Source organism: Balaenoptera acutorostrata, chromosome 1 (assembly GCF_949987535.1).
Source record: "Balaenoptera acutorostrata chromosome 1, mBalAcu1.1, whole genome shotgun sequence".
In the NCBI taxonomy this organism is placed as follows: domain Eukaryota; kingdom Metazoa; phylum Chordata; class Mammalia; order Artiodactyla; family Balaenopteridae; genus Balaenoptera; species Balaenoptera acutorostrata.
Genome location: NC_080064.1, coordinates 132,447,503 through 132,475,442, shown reverse-complemented (window position 1 = coordinate 132,475,442; position 27,940 = coordinate 132,447,503). Strand labels below are relative to the sequence as shown.

The 27,940-nt window shown below is 38.0% G+C and overlaps 1 protein-coding gene across 4 annotated transcripts in view; it reads right to left on the bottom strand.

Annotated features, from left to right (window-relative positions):
* Positions 1-27,940, bottom strand: part of DNM3 (dynamin 3) — a 579,267-nt gene that overhangs the window by 434,487 nt on the left and 116,840 nt on the right. The gene's annotated exons all lie outside the window — the stretch shown is intronic.

Below are 27,940 nucleotides of genomic sequence, written 5' to 3'. Positions count from 1 at the left end.
TATTGATAGGACATTCCATCCAAAATCAACAGAATACACTTTCTTCTCAAGTGCTCATGGAACATTCTCCAGGATAGATCATATCTTGGGTCACAAATCAAGCCTTCGTAAATTTAAGAAAATTGAAATAGTATCAAGTATCTTTTCTGACCACAATGCTATGAGACTAGATATCAATTACAGGAAAAAAATCTGTAAAAACTACAAACAAATAGAGGCTAAACAATACACTACTGGGACTACCCTGGTGGCACAGCGGTTAAGAATCTGCCTGCTAATGCAGGGGACACAGGTTCGATCCCTGGTCCTGGAAGATCTCACATTCAGTGAAGCATCTAAGCCCGTGTGCCAAAACTACTGAGCCTGCTCTCTAGAGCCCACGATCCACAACTACTGAAGCCCCTGAGCTGGAGCCCATGCTCTGCAACAAGAGAAACCACCACGAGAAACCCTCGCAGCACAACGAAGCGTGGCCCCCACTCGTCACAACAAGAAAAAGCCGGGCGCAGCAACGAAGACCCAATGCAGCCATAAATTAATTAATTGATTAATTAATTAATTTTTTTAAAAAGTGTTCTGAAGAACCTAGGGGCAGGACAGGAATAAAGACGCAGACATAGAGAATGGACTTGAGGTCATGGGGAGAGGGAAGGGTAAGCTGGGACGAAGTGAGAGAGTGGCCTGGACTCTCTCTATATACACTACCAAATGTAAAATAGATAGCTAGCGGGAAGCAGCTGCATAGCACAGGGAGATCAGCTCCGTGCTTTGTGACCACCTAGAGGGGTGGGATAGGGAGGGTGGGAGGGAGACACAAGAGGGAGGGTATATGGGGATATATGTTTATGCATAGCTGATTCACTTTGTTATACAGCAGAAACTAACACAACATTGTAAAGCAATTATACTCCAATAAAGATGTTTAAAAACAAAAGACCATTCCATCAAAAAAAAAAAAAAAAAAACACCACAATTGAGAGATAAACTATATTCCAAATACTGAAACCAAATAGGAAGCAGGTCAAGCACTTGGCCAAAAATTGCAAAGTGGATAATTAAGTCTCAGCAGCATCTGACATGATTTTCCTCCTCTTCCTTGAAACATTCTCTTCTACTGACTCTCATTATTCCAACTTTCCTGACTTTTTCTTCTTCCTCTCTTATGGCTCCTTCACCATATCCTTTGCTCATTGTTCCTTTTCTTCACCACTTCTAAATATTGGAGTGCAGCTAGACTTCCTCCTAGACCTTGTTATTTTCTTTGTCATCTCTCTCTCTCTAGGTGGATATCCTATCCTCTCTTATATAATCTATTGGCCTTTAAAAAAGTATATATATATACACACATGTGATATATATATCAAATATATATATATCATATATATATATCCCCAAATTCATGTCTCAACCATTCTAATTCTAATGTTTAATTGACATTTCCACTTGGATGTCTAATAGATCTCAATATTAACATGTCCAAAACCAAACTTTTAATCCCCCATTGCCTTCCCCTCTCATCATCCACACTTCCTCCTCCTCCTGTCTTCCACATCTCAATTATTGATACTACCATTGAATCAGGTCCTCAAATCAAAAAACAGCTATTTCTGCATCATTCTTTTCCTCCGCTCTCTCCCAGTCATCTTCTCACTGCCTCCACTGTGGCCATCCTCCTTCTAAGCTGACGCCACCTGTTACCTGGACTACCGTAAAAGCATCCGAACTGGTCTTCCTGATTCCACTCTCGCTCCACTGAATCCATTCTCCACATGGCAGCTAGAGAGATCTTTCTAAAACATATGTCAGATCATGTCTCTTCCTTTTTAAAAAATTTTACTGGTTTTCCAGATCAGTCAGAAATATCCAAATTACTCTCCCCAGCCTACAAAGTCCTAGACAGTCTGAACCCTGTGTACCTCTATCTGTAACACTATTTCTACCCTCTGTGCTCAAAACACTTTAGCTGCAACATCGTCCCCACCCCAGGGTCCCTCTACAAGGTGCTCCTCTTCTGGAATGCCCTTCATCCAGATCTCTGCATGTGTGGCTCCATCCTGTCATTTACTTCTCATCCAAACTACTTCTCTAATTTAGAAAGCCTTCCTCGATCAGGCAAAGAAAAGTAGCAGCTCAGTCACACTCTAGCACATCATCCAATTTACTTTCTTCTGTGCACGTAATCATTATGTGAAGATTTTATTTGTTTTTTATTGCCTGTCTTCACCTACTGGAATATAAGCTCTATGAGAACAGGAACATTATCTGCTATACCCCCAGTACCTAAAGCGATGAATTGCATCTACTGGGCATTCAATATATATATTTTGAATTAAAGAGCAAATAAACGAATGAGTAAATGAGTGAATGAATCAACAAATAAACACGGGCGGACACTTGAGGTTTGTGGGTATTGAGAACAAAATGAGCATAAATATACGGCTTTTGACATGCTGAGTTTGATATCATTGAAATATCCAAGTAGAGCTTCAAGCAGTCAGCTGGAAATACATGTCTGGAGTTTAGCCCAGGAGCTATAAATGTGAGATTCATAGGTGCATGAGTTGTAACTGAAGTCATGGCGTAGAAGAGATTCCCTAAGGGAGAATACGAAATGACACAGAAAAGAGCCTTGGGTAGGTGCAAACTTTAAAGGCCAGGTAGAAGATAATGCATCAGCAAAAGAGACAGAGAGAGTTGGCCAAAGAGATAGAACAAAAACTAGGAGTATTTGGCATCATGGAAGCTAAAAGAATAGTGTATGTTTTAAGGAGAGAATAATTAATAATGTTAAAAGCTGTTGAAAGGGCAAGGTAAATACTAGCAAGTGACTATTGGCATTTATAGAAATTGAGTATGTATTATATAGTTTCCTGTATCCTTAAACAATGTTCTATACATAATTTAAATATTTCTTGTTATTTCAAAGGTTTTTGCTATCGATTGCTTTGCTAACTTAAAAATTGTTTTATCTTTTGTATGCTTTTTTTTTTATTGTGTCTCTTCTTCTGTTTTTAAGGCATATTCCTATTCTAACTTGCAGCGTTATATTTTATTCTAGACTGAGAAGTCCAATAACCTAGTATGTATGGTCTGACTCTAAATTAAGACTGGAATTGCCCAGAGTAAGGCCACAACCCTGAAAAAATGAACTTTAGGTCATAGTCTTTGTAATATTAATTTTGGCTGCCCAAGACTCTTTTTACTTCCTCCTGATAATCAGCTAAGTTTAGAAACTGAAAAGAGGTTTCCAAATAAGTGAGTTATTACAGTATTATTAAAGAGTAATGAATGTACAATTTCAGAAACAGCAAACATTTCAATGTTATTTCTTGTTTTAAGAAGACAAAAATAAGGTGATATGCCAAGTAAAAATCTGTGATTAAAGTGAAATCACTAGACTTTGTCATGAAAGTTCAAGTAATCAGACTGCTATATAAATAATATAACAGAAAGTCTAAAGCTTGCAAAATGAAAATATTTTCCCGTAGAATCTTATACACAAGAAATGAAGTTTATAAATGAAATTTAAGTAGTAATCATATCAGAATTACAAGTGTATAAATATGTAACTAAAAAAATTCTCAAAATATCAAATTACAATCTTCATTGCTGGATATATTTGCAGCTGGACAAAAAATTTTTTTTCTATGAGTGTGAGCTTCTACACACAATTTGTCAGCAACACTATTCCATCTAAATATTTTAACAATATCTTAATGTATTTGGTAAGCTCCTCAAATGTCTTCATGAAGGTCATTATCAGTTAGAAACAGAGCCAACTTAACTTCTGTAGGTGGTGAAAGATATAAATAGAAGTTCATTTTTTACACATGAATATTCAATTTTTCCAAAACTGTTTGTTGAAAATACTACCCTTTCTCCATTGAATAGTCTTTCCACTTTTATCAAAAATCAGTTGTCTATATATCTGTAGGTCTATTTTTGAACTCTGTTCTGTTCCATTGGTCTATTTGACTATATTTATATCAATGCCACACTATCTTGATTATTGTAGCTTTGTAACAAGTCTTAAAATCAGGTAGTGTTCATTCAAAAACTTTGTTGTTATATTTTAAAGTTGTTTTAGCTATTCTGGGTCCTTTGCATTTCCTAGGAATTTTAGAATCAGCTTGTCAATTTCTACAAGACAATTTAATTTTTTTAATCTTTATCTACAGCATTCTTTACAGTATTACTAAAGAATAGTTTTCTCCTCTGGCTCAAGCTTGCACATACACACACATATACACACACACAGCATGTTTAGCTAAAAGCATAAGAATTTTCCCATGAATGCCTACTCTGCTAAATGCACAAATTTTAACAAAAGTACATATTCTTATAAATGAGAGGTACGTCTCCTCTAAATTCTGTCTCACTAGAGCAAATCACTTCAGTGCTACAGAGCGTCATACAAAAATGTTTATTATCAACTGTGGCCCAATCACTAAGCAGTCAGAGTCAGTATGGGATAGCTTGGTAATGAGAGTACATATTTTTGCAACAAAAGTCTGAATACATGAAAAATTATGAATGTATGAGAACTCTTGGGCATAATATTCAAAATTGATTGCATAAAACTAAAATACAGGGCTTCCCTGGTGGCGCAGTGGTTGAGAATCTGCCTGCCAATGCAGGGGACACGGGTTCGAGCCCTGGTCTGGGAAGATCCCACATGCCGTGGAGCAACTGGGCCCGTGTGCCACAATTACTGAGCCTGTGCGTCTGGAGCCTGTGCTCCGCAACAAGAGAGGCCGCGATAGTGAGAGGCCCGTGCACCACGATGAAGAGTGGCCCCCACTTGCCACAACTAGAGAAAGCCCTCGCACAGAAACGAAGACCCAACACAGCCATAAATAAATAAAAATAAATAATAAATTGCCATATCTAAAAAAAAAAAAATAGTTACTATTAAAAAAAAACAACTAAAATGCAAAGTAACTCTTCTGACAAAAGGTCTTTGCATCATAAATTGCAAAAATTATTCTATGACTCAGACAATAGAGCCAATATAACCACTTCTTGAAAACTTAAAAAGGGGAGAAAGGAAAGAGGGAGGGAGGAAGGGAGAAAACTAAAAATTGCCCCTAGTATGAAGAAAACTCAATTAATAGAACTGGTCAATTAGTGTTTGAATTATCTAAATGGAGATAAATAAATTTAAAATATTTTTAAGGCCCCCCTTAAATAATTTTTTATTTAATCCCAAGGGATTCTCATAAGAACACCCAACACTTAGCAAAACCCAATGCATTATGTGTTTCAGTTTAAATGATGCTAAAAGAAATGTACCTATAAAGAAAAACAAAATAAAGTTCTCATCTGAAACTCAGTACTATGGTTTTTGCCAACTCAAGTTGCTTGTAAATTAATGCTTAGCTGCAGTAGTCATCAATTATCTCAGTAGGAACTTAATAAATAGAAAATTCTCTCACAAGGACACTCACCTCCTTGAAAAGGGGCTCAAACATGGAAGCAACCAATTACTTTTGTAAAATAGATAAAATTCTAACAGTTGAAAAAAGGATAATCAGTAAAAAAACATATGAGAAAAAAATCACCTTGCTTGGAAAGCAAGTGAACTCATTTTAGAGGGTCCTCAGATATGAATATATCACATGGATCACAATGAAGAGTGTAATCTCAATAACAATGTATTAACCACTGGATCATCCAAATGTGTCATCATACTAAAAACTGATTTGAAAATATGGCCTATTACTTGATAACCTCCTCAGTAGTTTCATAACATTAGATGAGCCCATGCAAAATATCTGCATCCTTCCTCTTTCAACCACAAAATCTACACATAAATCATCCCTAAGGTAGGTTTCCCCTTGTTAACATTCTTGCAAAGTCAGCCACGCTGTGCAATATTCTGTAGCTGAGAATATGAGTGTTTAAAACTTTGGAATCAGACCTGAGTTTGAAGGTTCTCCATTTCTTTATCTCGTGCCTTGGAAAGTCATTTACATTGCCCGATCCCCAGTTCCCTCCTCTGTAAATGGTATCTCATTCATAGGTTGCTGTGAGGACAAGAGCATGGCCATGTCTGCTTCTTTCATAAAAGTTCTCTCAGTGACTACTCTCCCAATGACTAGTTACATGGTCTCAACAAATTTATATTTTTCAATACATACATCAAAGAATACATCATACACATTTACATACACATATCAAAGAATAAATGAATGAAGGCATTTAACACATAGTAAGCCCTTAATTTAAAAAATAACCAAAGATCATCAGGAAATCTACAAACAATAAGTGCTGGAAAGGGTGTGGAAAAAAGGGAACCCTCCTGCATTGTTGGTGGGAATGTAAATTGGTGCAGCCACTGTGGAGAACAGTATGGAGGTTCCTAAAAAACTAAAAATAGAGCTACCATATGATCCAGCAATACCACTACTGGGCATACACCTGGAGAAAACCATAATTCGAAAGGATACATGCACCCCAGTGTTCACTGCAGCACTATTTACAATAGCCAGGACATGGAAGCAACCTAAATGTCCATCAACAGAAGAATGGTTAAAGAATATGTGGTACATATATGCAATAGAATATTACTCAGCCATAAAAAGAATGAAATAATGCCATTTGCAGCAATATGGCTGAATCTAGAGATTGTCATAATGAATGAAGCAAGTCAGAGAAGGACAAATATCGCATGATATCGCTTACATGTAGAATCTAAAAAAAGTCTACAAATGAACTTATTTACAAAATGGAAATAGAGTTACAGATGAGAAAACAATCTTATGGTTACTAGAGGAGAAGGGGGTGGGAGGGATAAATTGGGAGATTGGGACTGACATATACACAGTACTATTTATAAAATAGATAACTAATAAGGACCTACTTTATAGCACAGGGAACTATATGGGGAAAGAATCTAAAAAAGAGTGGATATATGTATATGTATAACTGATTCACTTTGCTGTACAGCAAAAAGTAACACAACATTGTAAATCAACTATACTCCAATAAATTTTTTTTAAAAAAATAACCAAAGAAATTTTAAGTAAATATGTAACAGCTAATCTAAATAGCAGAGGTCTTGGTTTCAGAGAGGATAAATAGGTTGCCTGAGGTCACACAACTAGGAGATGGCAGTCCAGAATTTAAATCCAGACATTCTGACTCCTGAGGACAATCTGCTAACCATCCCAGATTAACTGCTTCTTACTACTTCAAGCTCTCCCCTCCTAGGAGCATCCAATTCTCAGCCTTTCACAGCTTCTTTGTCCTCAGTAGTTCCTTCTTTCCACCTGCCACCCACTTATGTGTGCATTTCTCAAAGTCCAGGAATCACATGTGCTACTCTCTCTACCATGGTTTGTGTTTCTGGAAGCTCTGGAACCTTTCCCCATAAAAATGTACAAACTTACATATACACAGAATTTTCAGTATAATTTCAGGATATTCATAGATAACTCTGCAGTACCCTCTTCCTCACAGGAATATGTGTTTAAAGCACCTAATATACTGACTCCTTCATAGCAAACACTCAATAGATGATTTGTATCATGATTATAATATGTGCCTATTAAAATATTACCTAACAAGGTCCTGCTCAAAGATCATTTCCACCAAAAACTTCCTTTGATCACTTCACTGACTGTAAGGAATGTTTTTCTCCTCTGTGAATGTAATTTTACAGGTAGAAAGAAACTTAAAGATTCTCTATCCAAAGTAACACGTTTAAAAATATTCATATAACATGTATTACACATTCCACAACACAGGAACTATTTATTTATATGTCTTATCTCCAATACTATAATGAAAGTGCTAAGAGAGTAGGGACTGTTTCACTTACTTCTTCAACTTAACATTCGTTAAAGATACAGGAATGATTAAAAAAATAAATGAGTAAAATAAATAAATAAATAAATAAGTGAATGAATGAATAATTCCAAGTTAAACCTGAATTACTATTCAGTATTTTTCAAAAACACATGAGGCCTAGAATGTCTCTTTCAGTATTTTAGAACTTCCAGTATTTTTTTTTTTCTCATTCAGTATGAATCGACATTATGGAGCAAAATCTTTTTCTCAGCAGATCTCTTTAGAATCTTTTTATGAGCCATCTCCTCCCCTTCCGGTCTAATCAGTTATAGAGACAAGCTCTGGATAAGACTCTTGAGAGTATGTTATTGCTCTCTGGACTTCATTTTAGTTAGAAATTTAACACCACAAAAATATTATATTTTCAGTCTCCCAAAAACCTGTGCTTTTGTGATAAGCTTTTTTATTCCCTTAGTGAGCAAGCCTTCAATTACACACTGTGCTTCTTAGGTGACAGAATTGAGATGGTTTTCCATTCTATAATATAATATATCCTTTCAACTGGGAGTTGAGTTTCTGGCGAAAATCTACTTATTAAGCAACTACTACTACAGGAGACACAAAGTGATAAGCTATAATTCACAATCTTGAAGAATTTACCCAAGTTGGAGAAAGAAGACAAACTTGTGAAAATTAAGCACAAGATTTAAAGAAGATTCCAGAATAGAAAACATCATCATGAGTAATTGACAAATTAATGGTGCACCTTGTTGTCATGTGGATTTAGAAAGGGTGGGGGTCTTTTTAGGCTGGGGCGGATTTATGGAAAGACTTGAATATGAGCTAAATTTAGGAGAATAGATAGAACTGAGGGAAAGCAAAGAGAACATTTAAAACTACAAACAAATGATAACAAAAGCACCAAGGTGGAAAAGCAAAGGGAGGAAAAAATATATTTGAGGGACTTCCCTGGTGGTCCAGTGGTTAAGAATCCTCCTTCCAATGCAAGGGATGTGGGTTTGATCCCTGGTCGGGGAACTAAGATCCCACATGCTGCAGGCAACTAAGTCCGAGTGCCGCACTACTGAGCCTGCGCGCTCTAGGGCCTACACACCACAACTAGAGAGAAGCCGGCGCACCACACGAAACATCACATGTGCCACAACGAAGATCCCACATGCCGCAACTAAGACCCAACACAGCCAAATAAATAAATAAATTTTAAAAATAAAATAAAAAATATATTTGAGGGACTTCCCTGGTGGTCCAGTGGTTAAGACTCCATGCTTACACCGAAGGGGGCACAGGTTCGATCCCTGGTCGGGGAACTAAGATCCTGCATGCCACGTGTACAGCAAAGAAAAATATATATATATACACACACATATATATATATATATAATTTGAGAAATGAATGAATGAAAGCATAAAGCATTTATGGAGGAGTGCAGGAGACAGAATGCACCCCTCTTTGTGGATAAATGCTAAATGAGGTGATGCACATAAAGCATTTAGCACAGTGTCCATTCCATACTATGAATGTAAAAAATGTAGGTTATTATTATGGTTATTATTTTTCCAAATGAGCAACATAAAAGTAGTAGCTGAAATTTGATATGCTCTTCATTTGATTTTTATGACCTGTTGAGGAAAGAAGTTTCCTCAGAAAACAAACTGATAATTCTGATAACAGCTACTGGATTCTTTCTTGCTAACATCTTCAAAGAAGATATTAAAGAACTAATTGAAGGCCACTGATAAGCACTGAGCAGTGAAAAGTTAGAGACGACAGTTGTGGCCATATATATATATATATATATATATATATATATATATATGTGTGTGTATATATATATATATATATATATATATATACACATATATATATATATATACACACTGTACTTTGTAGTCCTAATGGTGATTTTTGACCATAACACATCATGGTCTTAAAAGCTGATTTAGAATGCTGTGCCTGTATGAGATGGAACTGCATTGCATATAAAAATTCATACTCACCCTCAAAGATAAGTTGGAGGGTAATTATACATCTTACCAAAAATCTTTTCATTTATCACATTTAAAATAGAATTTGAATGCAAAAACTTATTTTATACCCATATTTTAAGACATATCTATTGCATAAGTCAGGACATAAATTAACACACATTAACTCCTGTTAATACCCACAATAATCCTGGGCAATAGGTATTATTATCCCAGCTAAACTGTAACTTCTCTGTGCCTCAGTTTCCTCCCAAGTAAAATGATAATACTACTACTACTAATAATACTATCTCATAAAAGCTAACAGGTCAAGGTTTACCAAAAGAGTTACCCTTAAAATTTTTAATATATATGATCTCACCTTTATTATTCTTTAATAGTTCTGAGTTTGTTACTGGATTCCTTTAAAAAATTATTTCAAGATAGAATGGGTTGTTTGGGCTTCAAAGTAATCCATATATAAAGTGAAAATAGAAATAAGAAATAAGGCCTAGTGCCTGGCCAGGCCAGGGAAAGCTCAAGCCTGTGGTTAGTAGACTATCCAGACTGCACAGCCACAGTGACAGGGCAAAGGACAGGATGCTTGAACGTTTCCCATGGAAAGGACCCACATAGGGTAAATAAGACAAGTTGCTTATTTTCATTTATTTCAGCATAAATCTGTGGTTTTGCCCAAGTGCAAGTCTCAAAATCACATGGACTTGTGTAATTAGTAATTTTTGACCCTTAGAATAAATTAAACATGACTGAGTATCATACACCAAGCTTTTATTCACAGACAGACACATTATCTCATGTAACTACCCACAACAACACTGAAAGTAGGTATTATTATCCTGGGTGAACTGTAACTTCTTTGTGCCTCAATTTCTACTATGTAAAATGGGACTAATAATAATATCAGCTAGCCCACAGGACTGTTGTGAACATAAGTCAATATATGCAAAGCACTTACATAAGTGCCTGGTAAGCATGTACATGCTAAGTGCCATATAAATGTAGGTTGTAAAATAATGATAATAATAATTGTTATTACTATTTCTGTATAACTAGAAATACTACTTTTCTCCATCAAAGCTAAATGACCCAAATGCAGGCAGAATCTGAGACATGTCCCTAATAGTACCAGTTGCAACCACCAAAGTTCACACTTGGACAATACAACATAATTTTGCATTTGGTACTTCAAATTTACATTGATATAGTAATCATTTATGTGTTCCAATAGAAAAATTAAAACAATATTTAAATCAACTCCCATTTTTCCTCAGTATAGCTTAGTAAACAAATGTAACATAAGAATGGACTTCCACTCCAACTGTAAGAGTCCCTTGAGACTAACATTTTTAGTATCAGAAGAAAAAAACGTAGTTCTGAGTTTCATGATCACAGAATCATGTTCATCAGAAGCCTCCATAGCAGAGAAAGTCTTCTGAACTAACAACAGTGCATTTTGCATGTGTCTAGCACATGTATAATGTTCAAAGCACCTCCAGGTGCATTAAGTCATTCAATCTTCAAAACCATTTTATGGAAAGTGATCATCAAAAAGCTTAAATGATTTCCTTATAGAGTCACAAAACCAAAAAAATGGTGGATATATGAGACCTCAAGTTATTTCATCCCTGGTCTCTAGTTCATTTCACCATACCAAGTTGCTGCAACCTCATGGAAGAGTATTTTAGTTACAGTGGAAACCTTCAGGTATGAGATCAACACCATAGGAAGAAATGTCCTAGGATATGACTCAGATATGATTTTTTTATACCTCTTGGGTCCCCTTAATGTCTCCAAAAATATAACAATAAAAGGATGAGAATAAGTGTGCATTTGCGAAGAGATTTCTTTGAAGAAATTAATGGCCAAGCACCCCAGGTCCCACATTTTTGCCATGAGGGGCAGGGTGGGAAGATGCCCTCTTCCATATCTCACACTTAGTGAAGAACATTTTAAGAACCTAGTGCCTGGCCAGGCCAGGGAAAGCTCAAGCCTGTGGTTAGTAGACTATCCAGACTGCACAGCCACAGTGACAGGGCAAAGGACAGGATGCTTGAACGTTTCCCATGGATCAGATGTGGCCACAAGGGGAAAGTAGCAGCCCAAGAGACATTTCAGTGTTGTTCACGAGGGCCACTTGGGAGGGCAAAGACTCCAACAGGGAGTGTCTGTGTGGACCAGATGGTCAGAAAAACAAGAGACTTCTTCCTCCAAAGGGCACCACAATGGAGGTTCCCAAGGAAGAGAAATCATTGAGGGGACCAAGCGAGACGAGGCCTTTTTGCTCCTCTTGTGTCCTGCTTATTCAACTCTTACTGGTTACACTTAAAATAACACATACCCCAAAATACAAAGTACAGTTTTTAATTATGTGATAAAATACCATGAATCAAGGGATTCTTAATAAAGTAAACAGCTTTGAAAAAAATCTCTTTTGTACTTTTAAGGTTTGGTTTATGCGTGATGAAATATACATAACATAAAATTTATCATTTTAACCACTTTTTAGAAAGAAACCTTATTTTTTAGAGCAGTTTTATGTTCAGAGAAAAATTAAATGGAAAATACAAGGTGTTTCCCTATACCTCCCATGCCCACAAACACACAACTTCCTTCAATATCGACACCCCCAACAGAATGGTAATTTATTACAATCAATGAACCTACGTTAGCACATCATAATCACCCACAGTCCCTAGTTTACATTAGGATTCACTCTTGATGTGTACATTCTATGGATTTGGACAAATGTACAATGACATGTATCCATCATTATAGTAACACACAGAATAGTTTCACCACTCTAAAAACCCTCTGTGCTCTCCCTATATTCATCCCTCCCCTCCCCACAACGCTTGGCAATCACTGATCTTTTTACTGTCTCCATAGTTTTGCCTTTTCCGGAAGTTATAGTTAAAATCAGGTAGTATGTAACCTTTTCAGATTGGCTTCATTCACTTAGTAATATGCATTTAAGTTTCCTCCATGTCTTTTCATGACTTGATAGCTCATTTCTTTTTAGCACTGAATAATCCATCATCTGGATGTGCCTCAGTTTATTTATCCATTCACCTATCTTGGTTGCTTCCAAGTTTCGGCAATTATGAATAAAGCTGTTATAAATATTATGTGCAGGGTTTTGTGTGAACATAATTTTTTTACTCCTTTGAGTAAATACCAAATATTGTAACTGCTAGATTGTATGGTAAAAGTATGTTTAGTTATGTAAGAAACTGCTAAACTGTCTTCCAAAGTGTCTGTACCATTTTGTACTCCCACCAGCAATTATGAGAGTTCTTGTTGCTCCACATCCTCACCAGCATTTAGTATTGTCAGTGTATTTTTGCCTCACTCAACCCTGCCTTCATTCTTCTGGTCACAGAGTACAGTTTACACTTCAGAGTCAACTCTTCACCTGGACCCTTGACCCCTTGTCCTCTTGGGGCCTCCAGAACAGGGCTCCACCAAGCATTTCCCACCCCTCCTTTATCTGTATCTTTTCCCACTCTCCTGACTCCACTTATTCTGAAAATATGCAAGTCTCATCCATCCTATAAAAAGCAGAGCTCCCTTAGCTAGATAACACTCTAGCTATCACTTATTGTATTTCTTTCCTAAGGTTGCTGTAACAAAGTATCACAAACTGGGTGGCTTAAAACAAGAAAAATTTTGATTTCAGTTCTGTAGTATACAAGTCCAAAAGTCAGCACAGCTATGCTCTCTCTGAAGGCTCCAGAGGAGAATTTGTTCCATAACTTTTTTTTTTTGAAGCTAAAAATATATTTTTCCAGGTTCTTACAGGCACATATGACTCATTAACGGTGTTATACAGAAACATACTATAAGAAAAGATACAACATATTTCTTAATTATTGTGATATATGAAGTCCCCACAACAACGTTTTGAAAACGGACATGTAAACTGGTGAAAAAACAGTTATTTGTTATCTAAATCAGGTATACCATTTCTTGCCTAGTCCTTGGCATTCTTAGCTTGTGGCTGCATCATTCCCATCTCTGCTGCTGTTGTCACATGACATTCTCCCTGTGTGTCTGTATCCAAATTTCTCTCGTCATGTAAGGACACAAGTCGTTGGATTAGGACCCATTCTAATCCAGTGTTTGATTCCTCACCTTAACTTGATTACATCTACAAAGACCGTATTTTGAAATATGATCACAATCTGAGGTTGACGTGAATTTGGGGAGAAAGAATTCCACTCAGTACACTCATATTTCTGCAAACATTCCTCTATACCCTCTGTACCCAATGTCCCTCCACTGCAGTTGGTTTCTGCCCCCACTGCTCTGAAACAGAACTCACTAAGGTCAGCAGAGGCTCTCAACTCCAGGCTTCACTTTAGTAAATAGCCCAGCTGTACCCAACACTGATAATCACTCCTCTTTCATGAAACTCTACCCCACTGGCCTCCTCCATGATGTCCTCTCTAGGTTTTCTTCCTGTCTTTCTATCCATTCCTTCTCTGCATGGGTTTCTTTTCCTCCTGACACTTAAATGCTGGTGTTCCCTTGTACACCCTTCTTACTCACTATTTTTCTCATTCCTCCCGGGTAATTTTATCCACTTTTTGGTTTGAAAAACAACTGTATGACTTCTAAATCTACATTTCTAGCCTAGATTTCTCCCCCAAACTGCAGGCTTGAATATCCATCTGCTTGAATGTGCTTCAAGCACCTCAGCTTATAATTTTCCCTGAATAAACTGTCAGTTTTATCTGTTTACTTGATGTCACCATCATTGATCCAGTAATCCAAGCTAGAAATCTGGATTTCTTGCTCTTATTTCTACCTGTACATCTATTTTTTCCTTTATTATTTTTTAATGTAATATTTCATAATACAAAAGAATACATAGGTAGTGGATGGCATACATATAATGACTAATAGTAACAAAACCAGCATCCTTAAATCCACCTCCCATACAAGAACCAGAACTGTCCAGTACCATTCCATCAACGTATGTACTTCCGCATTCCATATCCTTTCCCTCACCTCCCCCTCTGTAAGAGGTAACAATCATCCTTAATTTTGTCTTTAATATTTCCTTTTCTATATTGATTGATAACACATATATGCAACTCTAAACAACACCTCAATATTTAGTTTTGCTTGTTTTTGAGCTTTATAAAAATGAGGTCATTTGACCTGGGACTTGCTTTATTCACTCAACATTATGCTTCTAAGATTCATTCATGTTAATGCATATGGCTACATTTCACTAGTTTTATTCCTACATAATATTTCATCATGAGAGTCAATCAGAAAACATAATTTTGAAAATATATAATTTATAATATTAATAGAAACTATATGTTGCCTACAAACAAACTTAAAAGATATGTAAGATAGGTATATCTATCGCACTTTACTTTCTAAAAATTTATTCACTCCATTCTAAATCCTTTTACCAATGCCAAGTAAGGGAAGCTCTTGTCTTGTGTCACCTGGGCAGCTTACTCCAGAGTCATGCTCTGAGTCTTGTCCTGTACTATCCATCCTCCTCCTCATCATCAAAGCTATCCATTTAGTATGTAAAGGTGACTACACTATCCCCTGGTTCTGACACGTTAGGGGTTCTCCATTGTCCATGGGTTCACTAGCTTCAACTTAAAGTCACCAGATGCATTAGCCCCTAACAATAGAGTCAGCTTATCCTTTGAAGCTTTGAAGTCAGGCACTGACTTCTCCTCTCTAAGAGCTATGAAAGTCTTAGATGGCATCTCTTTCTAATAGAAGGCTGTTTTGTCTACACTGAAATCCATTTAGTGTAGCCACCTTCATTAATTGTCTTAAATAGATCTTCTGAATAACTTGCTGCAGCTTCTACATCAGCACTTACTGCTTAAACTTGCACTTTCATGGAGATGTCTTCTTTCCTTAACCCTCATGAACCAACCTCTGCTAGCTTCAAACTTTTCTTCTGCTGCTTCCTCACCTCTCTCAGTCTTCATGGAATCAAAGAGAGTGAGAGTCTTTCTCTGGATTAGGATTTGGCTTAAGGGAACGTTGTGGTTGGTTTAAACTTCTATCCAGACCACTGAAACTTTCTCCATACAAACAGCAATAAGGCTGTTTCACTTTCTTATTCGTGTGTTCAATGGAGTGACACTTTAAATTTCTTTCAAGAACTTTTCCTTTGCATTCACACCTTTGCTGTTTGGCACAAGAAGCCTAGCTTTTGGCTTATCTTGGCTTTCAACATACCTTCCTCACTAAACTTAATCATTTCTAGCTTTTGATTTAAAATGAAAGACATGTAATTCTTCCTTCACTTGAACATTTAGAGGCCACTGTAGGGTTATTAATTGGGTTAACTTCAATATTTTTGTGTCTCAGGGGATATAGAGGTCCGAGGAGAGAGAGATGGGGGAACGGCCAATCAGCAGAGCAGTCAGAACACACACAACTTTTATCTATTAAGTTCACCATCTTTGGGCACTGTTTGTGGTGCCCGAAAACAAGTATAATAGTAACATCAAAGATCACTGATCATAGATCACCATAACAAATAAATAATAATGAAAAAGTTTGAAATATTGTGAGAATTACCAAAATGTAACACAGAGACACAAAGTGAGCAAATGCTGTTAGAAAAACGGGGCTGAAAGACTTGCTTGACACAGGGTTACCACAAACTTTCAATTTGAAAAAACACAACATCTGTGAAGCACAATAAAATGAGATTATGTCTTTGTGGTGTCACATGAGATACAGTTATAGTTATGGTTATTGTTATGGTTATGATAGTAGCTTTATCATTTTATTGGCCATTTGTGCTATTTAAGTCTCTGAGCTCCTATGGGTCCAAGACTATCTCATATTCATCTCTGTCTCCTTTGTATCTGTCACAGAGCCGGAAACATACAATACACTCAGCATATATTGAAAAAATGATTTATTTTATAATTGTTCTGTATAAGAAAGTTAGGATCTTATTTTAGAAAATTATATTATTTTTGAAATGGTCTGATTTATCATGTTTTATATATAAATGGATATTTGTCAAATTTTCTAAAGTTCAGCTGTGCATAACTTTCATGCCATTAAGCCATTCATTCATGCAGACAATACATTTATGGTAACTTCTCCCTGGCTAAGATATAACACTTATTCAGCAACTCACTGACTCAAAAGAGAGTAGAGCTAAGAGCCCACCCAGCTGCAACTACAAGTTGAAGTTTGCTATTACATAGTAGTACTATCCATATATGTATTCAAATTTTTATTTTAACATGCTGAGCCAGTGTTTTAAAAAAAGAGAATATCAATTTAAGCTGTTCTAACAGAACTTCTCTACCTTCAAATTGTGGTAACATTTTACTAGTAAGCTAAATATCCCTAATTAAAACAGAACTGCTTGGCATCAAATCACTATAATTCATTAATTCTCCACCGAGAACATATTTTTAGCTATCTCAGGAAAAATCACATAACAAAGTGTTGCCCCAGTTTCCTCAGTTCTGGTTGTCCTACTTGAAATGTCACAGTATGAAAATACATTTTCATTAAAAATTCTTCTTCTTCTGGTGGTGTTTTCCACTGGTGTGATTTAGAATCTTCTGGACTTGTCACTAAGGACTAAACCTCTCCTTGTGGGAATGAGCAAGCATGCTAATTGAAATGAAAGGTGATCAGATATAAAATGTCACTGCCTCCAGAGGGAACTGCATTTCGATGGTGAGAGTACTAAGCAGCGAAGTGATTTAAGAGCATTAGGGTTGGCAGTCACTTTGTTATCCTAAGAGGATTTCATTTTCCATTTTGTCATCAAGGAATATTAGTAGGCACCCAGAAGTCAAAGATGGTTAGGAAATGTGTGAGGGGGAACAAGGTCTTTGGCTACTTCATAAGGTCCTAGAGCCTGTTCTGACAAGCATTGTTCCCTCCAGTGATTTGGGAAAGGTTAGATGATAAGTTTATTACAATGACAAAGGAGGAATTGTAACCAAATTGGAAAAGAGAATCAGAACCCAAAACTATCTCAGTAGGCTGGAATCATCACTGAAATTTAACAAAAGAAATTTACTATCATAATAAATGTAAAATCCTCCTTTTAAATCAATAACACCAGAAGATGATCCAAGCAAAGTACAAGAATGAAAGATTTGGCAGTTATAGTGGACTGCAAGTTCAATATAAGTCAATAATAAAATATCCCTGCCCCAAAACTTAAGTGATCTAAAAGTGCATTAATTGCAGGTTTATGTCCAGAACATGAGGGGCAACTGTCTCTGAGTTATGTGCTGGGTAAAGCCTGCATGCAGTATTGCATGCAGTTTGGGATGTCATGCTTCATCAGCTTTCCTGGAAAACTGGAACATATGAAAAAGGATACTGTCCATAATAATGAGGAAACCCAACCCCACATCCCATACCTTCGTAAAGAAAATTAAAAGCTTAAAGGGGATTCAATGCTTTTTATTCCAAATACATTTCTTACAAAGCTACATATTCTTGGGATCATTGCTGGCTATTAGCATTCCTCTAGCTAAAATTTAAGAAAAATAAGGAAGCAGAAAGGTACTGTAAATAATAATAAAGAATTGAGCATAGGGTATACTGAATGCTTCCCTAAATTTTCATCTACTTTTTTTTCTTACATCTTTATTGGAGTAAAACCGCTTTAAAATGGTATCTTAGTTTCTGCTTTAAAACAAAGTGAATCAGCTATACATATACATATATCCCCATGTCTCTTCCCTCTTGAGCCTCCCTCCCTCCCACACTCCCTATCTCACCCCACCAGGTGGACACAAAGCACCAAGGTGATCTCCCTGCGCTATGCGGCTGCTTCCCACCAGCTATCACTTTTACACCTGGTAGTGTATATATGTCCATGCCACTCTCTCACTTTGTCCCAACTTACCCTTCCCCCACCCCACGTCCACAAGCACACTCTCTAGTAGGTCTGCGTCTTTACCTTATGGTAGTTTTGATTTGCATTTCTTTAATGATGAGTGATGCTGAGCATCCTTTCATGTGTTTGTTGGCAATATGTATCTCTTCTTTGGAGAAAAGTTTATTTAGGTCTTCTGCCCATTTTTGGATTCGGTTGTTTGTTTTTTTGATATTGAGGTGCATAAGCTGCTTGTAAAGTTTGGAGATTAATCCTTTGTCAGTTGCTTCATTTGCAAATATTTTCTCCCTTTCTGAGGGTTGTCATTTAGTTGTGTTTATTTTTTCCTTTGCTATGCAAAAGCTTTCAAGTTTTATTAGGTCCCATTTGTTTACTTTTGTTTTTATTTCCATTTCTCTAGAAGGTGGGGCAAAAAGGATCTTGCTGTGATTTAACTCATAGAGTGTTCTGCCTATGTTTTCCTCTAAGAGTTTTATAGTGTCTGGCCTTACATTTAGGTCTTTAATCCATTTTGAGTTTATTTTTGAGTATGGTCTTTGGGAGTGTTCTAATTTCATTCTTTCCCATGTAGCTATCCAGTTTTCCCAGCACCACTTATTGAAGAGGCTGTCTTTTCTCCATTGTATATTCTTGCCTCCTTTATCAAACATAAGGTGACCATATGTGTGTGGGTTTATCTCTGGGCTTTCTATCCTGTTCCATTGATCTATATTTCTGTTTTTGTGCCAGTACCATACTGTCTTGATTACTGTAGCTTTGTCAGGGAGGCTGATTCCTCCAGCTCCGTTTTTCTTTCTCAAGATTGCTTTGGCTACTCTGGGTCTTTTCTGTTTACATACAAATCGTGAAATTTTCTGTTCTAGTTCTGTGAAAAATGCCATTGGTAGTTTGATAGGGATTGCACTGAATCTGTGGATTGCTCTGGGTAGTATCATCATTTTCACAATGTTGATTTTTGCAATCCAAGAATGTGGTATATCTCTCCATCCCTTTGTATCATCTTTAATTTCCTTCATCAGTGTCTTATAGTTTTCTGCATACAGGTCGTCTCCTTAGGTAGGTTTGTTCCTCGGTATTTTATTCTTTTTGTTGCAGTGGTAAATGGGAGTGTTTCCTTAATTTCTCTTTCAGATTGTTCATCATTAGTGTATAGGAATGCAAGAGATTTCTGTGCATTAATTTTGTATCCTGCTACTTTACCAAATTCATTGATTAGCTCCAGTAGTTTTCTGGTAGCATTTTTAGTATTCTCTATGTATAGTATCATGTCATCTGCAAACAGTGACAGCCTTACTTCCTCTTTTTGATTTGGATTCCTTTTATTTCTTTTTCGCCTCTGATTGCTATTGCTAAAACTTCCAAAACTATGTTGAATAATAGTGGTGAGAGTGGATAACCTTGCCTTTTTCCTGATCTTAGAGAAAATGATTTCAGTTTCTCACCACTGAGAATGTTGTTGGCTGTGGGTTTGTCATATATGACCTTTATTATGTTGAGGTAACTTCCTTCTATGCCTACTTTCTAGAGGGTTTTTTTCATAAATGGGTGTTGAATTTTGTCAAAGGCTTTTTCTGCACCTATTGAGATGATCATATGGTTTTTATCCTTCAATTTCTTAATATGTTTTATCAAATTGATTGATTTGCATATATTGAAGAATCCTTGCATTCCTGGGATAAACCCCACTTGATCATGGTGTATGATGCTTTTAATGTGATGTTGGATTCTGTTTGCTAGTATTTTGTTGAGGATTTTTGCATCTATGATCATCAGTGATATTGCCCTGTGGTTTTCTTTCTTTGTGACATCTTTGTCTGGTTTTGGTGTCAGGGTGATGGTGGCCCGGTAGAACAAGTTTGGGAGTGTTCCTCCCTCTGCTATATTTTGGAAGAGTTTGAGAGGGATAGGTGTTTGCTCTTCTCTAAATGTTTGATAGAAGTTGCCTGTGAAGCCATCTGGTCCTGGGCTTTTGTTGATTGGAAGATTTTTAATCACAATCTCAATTTCAGTACTTGTGATTGGTCTGTTTATATTTTCTATTTCTTCCTGGTTCAGTCTTGGAAGGTTGTGCTTTCCTAAGAATTTGTCCATTTCTTCCAGGTTGTCCATTTTATTGGCATAGAGTTGCCTGTAGTAGTCTCTCATGAGCCTTTGTATTTCTGAAGTGTCAGTTGTTACTTTTCCTTTTTCATTTCTAATTCTATTGATTTGAGTCTTCTCCATTTTTTCATTGATGACACTGGCTAATGTTGTATCAATTCTGTTTATCTTCTCAGAGAAACAGCCTTTAGTTTTATTGAGCTTTGTTATTGTTTCCTTCATTTCTTTTTCATTTTTTCTGATCTGATCTTTATGATTTCTTTCCTTCCACTAACGTTGGGGTTTTTTTGTTCTTCTTTCTCTAATTGCTTTAGGTGTAAGGTTAGGTTTTTTTATTTCAGATATTTCTTGTTTCTTGAGGTAGGATTGTATTGCTATAAACTTCCCTCTTGGAACTGCTTTTGCTGCATCCCATAGTTTTGGGTGGTCGTGTTTTCATTGTGATTTGTTTCAAGGTATTTTTAATTTCCTCTCTGATTTCTTCAGTGATCCCTTGGTTATTTAGTAGTGTATTATTTAGCCTCCATGTGTTTGTATTTTTTACAGATTTTTTCCGGTAATTGATATCTAGTCTCATAGTGTTGTGGTCGGAAAGGATACTTGATACAATTTCAATTTTTTAAAATTTACTGAGGCTTGATTTGTGACCCAAGATATGATCTATCCTGGAGAATGTTCCATGAGCACTTGAGAAGATAGTGTATTCTGTTGTTTTTGGATGGAATGTCCTATCAATATCAATTAAGTCCATCTTGTTTAATGTATCATTTAAAGCTTGTGTTTCCTTACTTATTTTCATTTTGGATGATCTGTCCATTGGTGAAAGCAGGGTGCTAAACTCCCCTACTATGATTGTGTTACTGTTCATTTCCCTCTTTATGGCTGTTAGCATTTGCCTTATGTATTGAGGTGCTCCTATGTTGGGTGCATAAATATTTACAATTGTTATATCTTCTCTTGGATTGATCCCTTGATCATTATGCAGTGTCCTTCTTTGTCTCTTGTAATAGTCTTTATTTTAAAGTCTATTTTGTCTGAGATGAGAATTGCTACTCCAGCTTTCTTTTGATTTCCATTTGCATGGAATATCTTTTTCCATCCCCTCACTTTCAGTCTGTATGTGTCCCTAGGTCTGAAATGGGTCTCTTGTAGACAGCATATATACAGGTCTTGTTTTTGTATCCATTCAGCCAGTCTATGTCTTTTCATTGGAGCATTTAATCCATTTACATTTAAGGTAGTTATCGATATGTATGTTCTTATTACCCTTTTCTTACCTGTTTTGGGTTTGTTATTGCAGGTCTTTTCCTTCTCTTGTATTTCCTGCCTAGAGAAGTTCCTTTAGCATTTGTTGTAAAGCTGGTTTGGTGGTGCTGAGTTCTCTTAGCTTTTGCTTGTCTGTAAAGGTTTTAATTTCTCTGTCAAATCTGAATGAGATCCTTGCTGGGTAGAGTAATCTTGGTTGTAGGTTTTTCCCTTTCATCACTTTAAATATGTCCTGCAACTCCCTTCTGGCTTGCATAGTTTCTGCTGAAAGATCAGCTGTTAACCTTATGGGGGGTTCCCTTGTATGTTATTTTTTGTTTTCCCTTGCTGCTTTTAATACTTTTTCTTTGTATTTAGTTTTTTGTTTTTTTTTTTTTTTAAGGACATCAGTCATGTTGGATTAGGGTCCACTCTAATGACCTTGTTTTTATTTATTTATTTATTTATTTATGGCTTTGTTGGGTCTTCGTTTCTGTGCAAGGGCTTCCTCTAGTTGTGGCAAGCGGGGGCCACTCTTCATCGCGGTGCGCGGGCCTCTCACTATCGCGGCCTCTCTTGCTGCGGAGCACAGGCTCGGGATTCGCAGGCTCAGTAATTGTGGCTCACGGGCCTAGTTGCTCCGCGGCATGTGGGATCTTCCCAGACCAGGGCTCGAACCCGTGTCCCCTGCATTGGCAGGCAGATTCTCAACCACTGCGCCACCAGGGAAGCCCCCTGTATTTAGTTTTTGATAGTTTGATTAATATGTGTCTTGGCGTGTTTCTCCTTGGATTTATCCTGTATGGGACTCTGCACTTCCTGGACTTGATTGACTATTTCCTTTCCCATATTAGGGAAGTTTTCAACTATAATCTCTTCAAATATTTTCTCAGTCCCTTTCTTTTTCTCTTCTTCTTCTGCGACCCCTATAATTCAAATGTTGGTGCATTTAATGTTGTCCCAGAAGTCTCTGAGACTGTCCTCAATTCTTTTCATTCTTTATTGTTTATTTTCCTCTGCGGTAGTTATTTCCACTATTTTATCTTCTAGGTCTCTTATCCCTTATTCTGCCTCAGTTATTCTGCTATTGATTCCTTCTAGAGAATTTTTAATTTCATTAATTTTGTTGTTCATCATTGTTTGTTTGCTCTTTAGTTCTTCTAGGTCCTTGTTAAATGTTTCTTGTATTTTCTCCATTCTATTTCCAAGATTTTGGATCATCTTTACTATAATTACTCTGAATTATTTTTCAGGTAGACTGCCTATTTCCTCTTCATTTCTTTGGTCTAGTGGGTTTTTACCTTGCTCCTTCATCTGCTGTGTATTTTTCTGTCTTCTCATTTTGCTTAACTTACTGTGTTTGAGGTCTCCTTTTCACAGGCTGCAGGTTCATAGGTCCCGTTTTTTTCTGGTGTCTTCCCCCAGTGGGTAAGGTTGGTTCAGTGGGTTGTGGAGGGGACTGGTGCCTGTGTTCTGGTGGATGAGGTTGGATCTTGTCTTTCTGGTGGGCAGGACCACGTCTGGTGGTGTGTTTTGGGGTGTCTGTGACCTTATTATGATTTTAGGCACCCTATATGCTAATGGGTGGGGTTGTGTCCCTGTCTTGCTAGTTGTTTGTCATAGGGTGTCCAGCACTGTAGCTTGCTGGTCGTTGAGTGGAGCTGTGTTAAGCACTGAGATGGAGACCTCTGGGAGAACTTTCACCATTTGATATTACGTGGATCTGGGAGGTCTCTGCTGGACCAATGTCCTGAACTTGGCTCTCCCACCTCAGAGGCACAGCCCTGACACCCGGCCGGAGCACGAAAACCCTGTGAGCCACACGACTCAGAAGAAAAGGGAGAAAAAGAAAGAAAGATAGAAAAAAATAATAAAATAAAATAAAGTTATTAAAATTTAAAAAAAAAAATTAAAAATAAAAAAATTTTAAAGTCATTAAAGAAAGAAAGAAAGAAGAGAGTAACCAAACCAATAAACAAATCCACCAATGATAAAAAGCACTAAAAACTATACTAAGGGCTTCCCTGGTGGCGCAGTGGTTGAGAATCTGCCTGCTAATGCAGGGGACACGGGTTCGAGCCCTGGTCTGGGAAGATCCCACATGCCACGGAGCAGCTGGGCCCGTGAGCCACAACTACTGAGCCTGCGCGTCTGGAGCCTGTGCCCCGCAACGGGAGGGGCCGCGATAGTGAAAGGCCCGCGCACCGCGATGAAGAGCGGTCCCCGCACCGCGATGAAGAGTGGCCCCCACTTGCCACAACTAGAGAAAGCCCTCGCACGAACCGAAGACCCAACACAGCCAAAAATAAATAAATAAATAAATAAAGTAGAAAAAAAAAATCACCTTTAAAAAAAAAAAAAAAAAACTATACTAAAAAAAACAAAAAAACAGACAGACAGAACCCTAGGACAAATGGCAAAAGCAAAGCTATACAGACAAGATCACACAAAGAAGCCTCCACATACACACTCACAAAAAGTGAAAAAGGAAAAAATATATATGTATATTTATAGTTTTAAAGAGGAAGAGGGCAACTATATCAATAAACAAATCTACCAATTGTAATAAGCTCTAAACACTAAACTAAGATAAACATAAAACCAGAAAGAAATTCGGTGCAGAAAGCAAACCCCAAGTCTACAGTTGCTTCCAAAGTCCACCGCCTAAATTTTAGGAAGATTTGTGGTCTATTCAGGTATTCCACAGATGTAGGGTACATCAAGTTGATTGTGGAGATTTAATCCACTGCTCCTGAGAGGCTGCTGGGAGAAATTTCCCTTTCTCTTATCTGTTCACACAGCTCCTGGTGTCGAGCTTTGGATTTGGCCCCGCCTCTGCGTGTAGGTCGCCTGCGGGAGTCTTTTCCCCGCCCAGATAGGATGGGGTTAAAGGAGCAGCTAATTAAGGGACTCTGGCTCACTCAGGCCGGGGGGGGGGGGGGGGGGGGGGAGGGGTACGGAATGTGGGGCGAGCCTGTAGCGGCAGACCCCGGCGTGATGTTGCACCAGCCTGAGGTGCACCGTGTGTTCTCCCGGGGAAGTTGTCCCTGGATCACGGGACCCTGGCAGTGGAGGGCTGCACAGGCTCCCAGGAGGGGTGGTGTGGATAGTGACGTGTGCTTGCACACAGGCATCTTGGTAGCTGCAGCAGCAGCCTTAGCATCTCAGGCCCGTCTCTGGGGTCCATGCTGATAGCCGTGGCTTGTGCCCACCTCTGAATCTCATTTAGGTAGTGCTCTGAGTCTCCTCTCCACACGCACCCCGAAATAATGGTCTCTTGTCTCTTAGACAGGTCCAGACATTTTCCCAGACACCCTCCCAGCTAACTGTGGCACACTAGCCCCCTTCAGGCTGTGTTCACGCAGCCAACCCCAGTCCTCTCCCTGGGATCCGACCTCCAAAGCCCGAGCTTCAGCTCCCAGCCCCCACCCACCCCGCCGGGTGAGCAGACAAGCCTCTCGGGCTGGTGAGTGCTGGTCGGCACCAATCCTCTGTGCGGGAATCTCTCTGCTTTGCCCTCTGCACCCCTGTTGCTGCACTCTCCTCCGTGGCTCCGAAGCTTCCCCCCTCCACCCATCCCCCCGTCTCCGCCAATGAAGGGCTTTCCTAGTGTGTGGAAGCTTTTCCTCCTTCACAGCTCCCTCCCAGAGGTGCAGATCCCGTCCCTATTATTTTGTCTCTGTTTTTTCTTTTTTCTTTTGCCCTACCCAGGTACGTGGGGAGTTTCTTGCCTTTTGGGAGGTCTGAGGTCTTCTGCCAGCGTTCAGTAGGTGTTCTGTAGGAGCTGTTCCACATGTAGATGTATTTCCGATGTATTTGTGGGGAGGGAGGTGATCTCCACGTCTTACTCCTCTGCCACATTGAAGGTATGGACTGAGCGGTGGCAGAAGCTCAGCAGGTCCTGGCGTGCGGCAGTTGGGTCTCCATCTCCACATTCCCCAAATGCTCCAGCTGCACGCTCCACCACGGCGATCGATCGACGAGGTCATCCCCAGTGCGGAGCGTGGACCAGGGTGACTGTGGCTGCAGCACTGGCTGTGGGCATGGGAGGGGTGGGGGTGGGGCTCATCTATTTAAAGCTCAGATAACTGGTATCATTGAAAGGGCAAGATAATTTGCCTAAACTTCTAAAACCATAACTAATTATTATAATTGAAGGTGTAAATATGGCATTAATTACAAAGGAAAAAATAACAGCCAAGTTTGCGATCTGTCGATAATAGCAACTATAACAGTCAGCTAGGATGTGATGTTTGAAAGAAATACATCTTCAGGAACTAGATATGAGTGTGAAGGCACAAATATGTTAGTCCTGTAGATATCCGCATATAATACAAATGAAATAAGCAGACCATTTCTTATATGGCAATTTTTACTTAATTGGAATTTGAATGTTTTAAAGCTCTGAAAACCTTCTCTCCAAAAAAAGAACCATTATGTAAATGCCTAGAATCATCAGCCATTTCTTACCAGAAGCCATAATAACTACCTCTCTGAATGAGAGAATAAAACAAAGTAAAAAGGAGTGTTTTATTCATATGCTGGCAGTTAAATCAGTGCTATTAATAATGAGAAATAGAAATTATAACTCCCTAAGAGAAAAGAATCATAATTTGAAATATAGAAATGTATTACAGTCCAGTCATAGAAAGTCCTTTGCTTTCTATAGCAGCAAAGTAGTAACCGAATAAGTTATCTGGTGATTCACATTGTAAAATAACTCTCTTCAAAATAACCAATAAATTTACTGATCAACCTATTTAAGTTTCATGTACTAAATTTCATGTCATTAAGTTTTCATAGAACATAAACTTCCACTGTATTTTCACCCACTAAAGTTTATACTGGGTAGGATCTCACAAGACCTCAAATTCAACATTCAGTGGAGATGCAGAGGGACCAATTCATTCATTCAAGAAGCATTTAAACAAATGCCTACCATTTTACTGGAGCTACACTTAGGTGCTTGGTATACAAATATAGTGGCCTCTGCCCTCAAGAAGTTCACTGATTACTAGATAAGAGAGCCAGATAAACACTAAGTTACGGAACAATGTGATCAGTATTGTTAGAGTAGACTCTGTAAGTGCTACGGCACATAAGGAAAAGCAAAAATAATTAAGGGAAGGATGATGTTAGAGAAGGGTGATAGAAGAGGTGGCATCAGAGCTGAAGCTTACCAGGAAACAAAAGTGCATCAGAAAGGGAGGGTGACAGAAAGAATTCCAGTCAGAAAGAACAGCCTAAGAAATGCTGTGCTCACTGTTGCTAAAATAGAGGATTGACTGAACAACACAGAAGAAAACGAGACTGGAAAGATAGAAACAAACTCTGAAGGCTTTGGGGAGAAAGATCAATATCCAGGAACCTAAACAATTCTAAATAATCTATTTATATTTTAGGTAAAACAATTGTCCACTGCCTTGTCAACACCTCTATCACTTGAACTTGTATTGCTGCAGTCTTCAAGATAAGATTCTTACAATGTTTTTTTTTTCACATATTATATTTCCCTGCTCAGAAATCTACAATGGCTTTGTCTTTAACCATGAAATTCCGAACTCCTCTATCAAGTTTTCAGTGTTCTCCCTAACCTGGCCTCACCCTGCCAAGTCAGGCTCATTACCATCATGAATGGAGAGGTCTGCTCACTGACTCCTGTGTAATCCACCCTCAAGGCCTAATTTTAATTCTGCCTCTCCCCAGCTTACCCTCCATTTGTCTGAAATATACATCAGATCAAAGCACCTTCTCTAATGACTCAAACCAGTTTGAACTCCTTTTGCATTGAGAGTCACAACCACACAGCTTATCACTGAATTGTCAATTCTGCCCTGTGTCTCCCACTACAGAAGCTATGGTTTTACTTGAATCATATGTCCATGAGGCCTTGCAAGTACTGGGAAAACTGTACAAGAATTA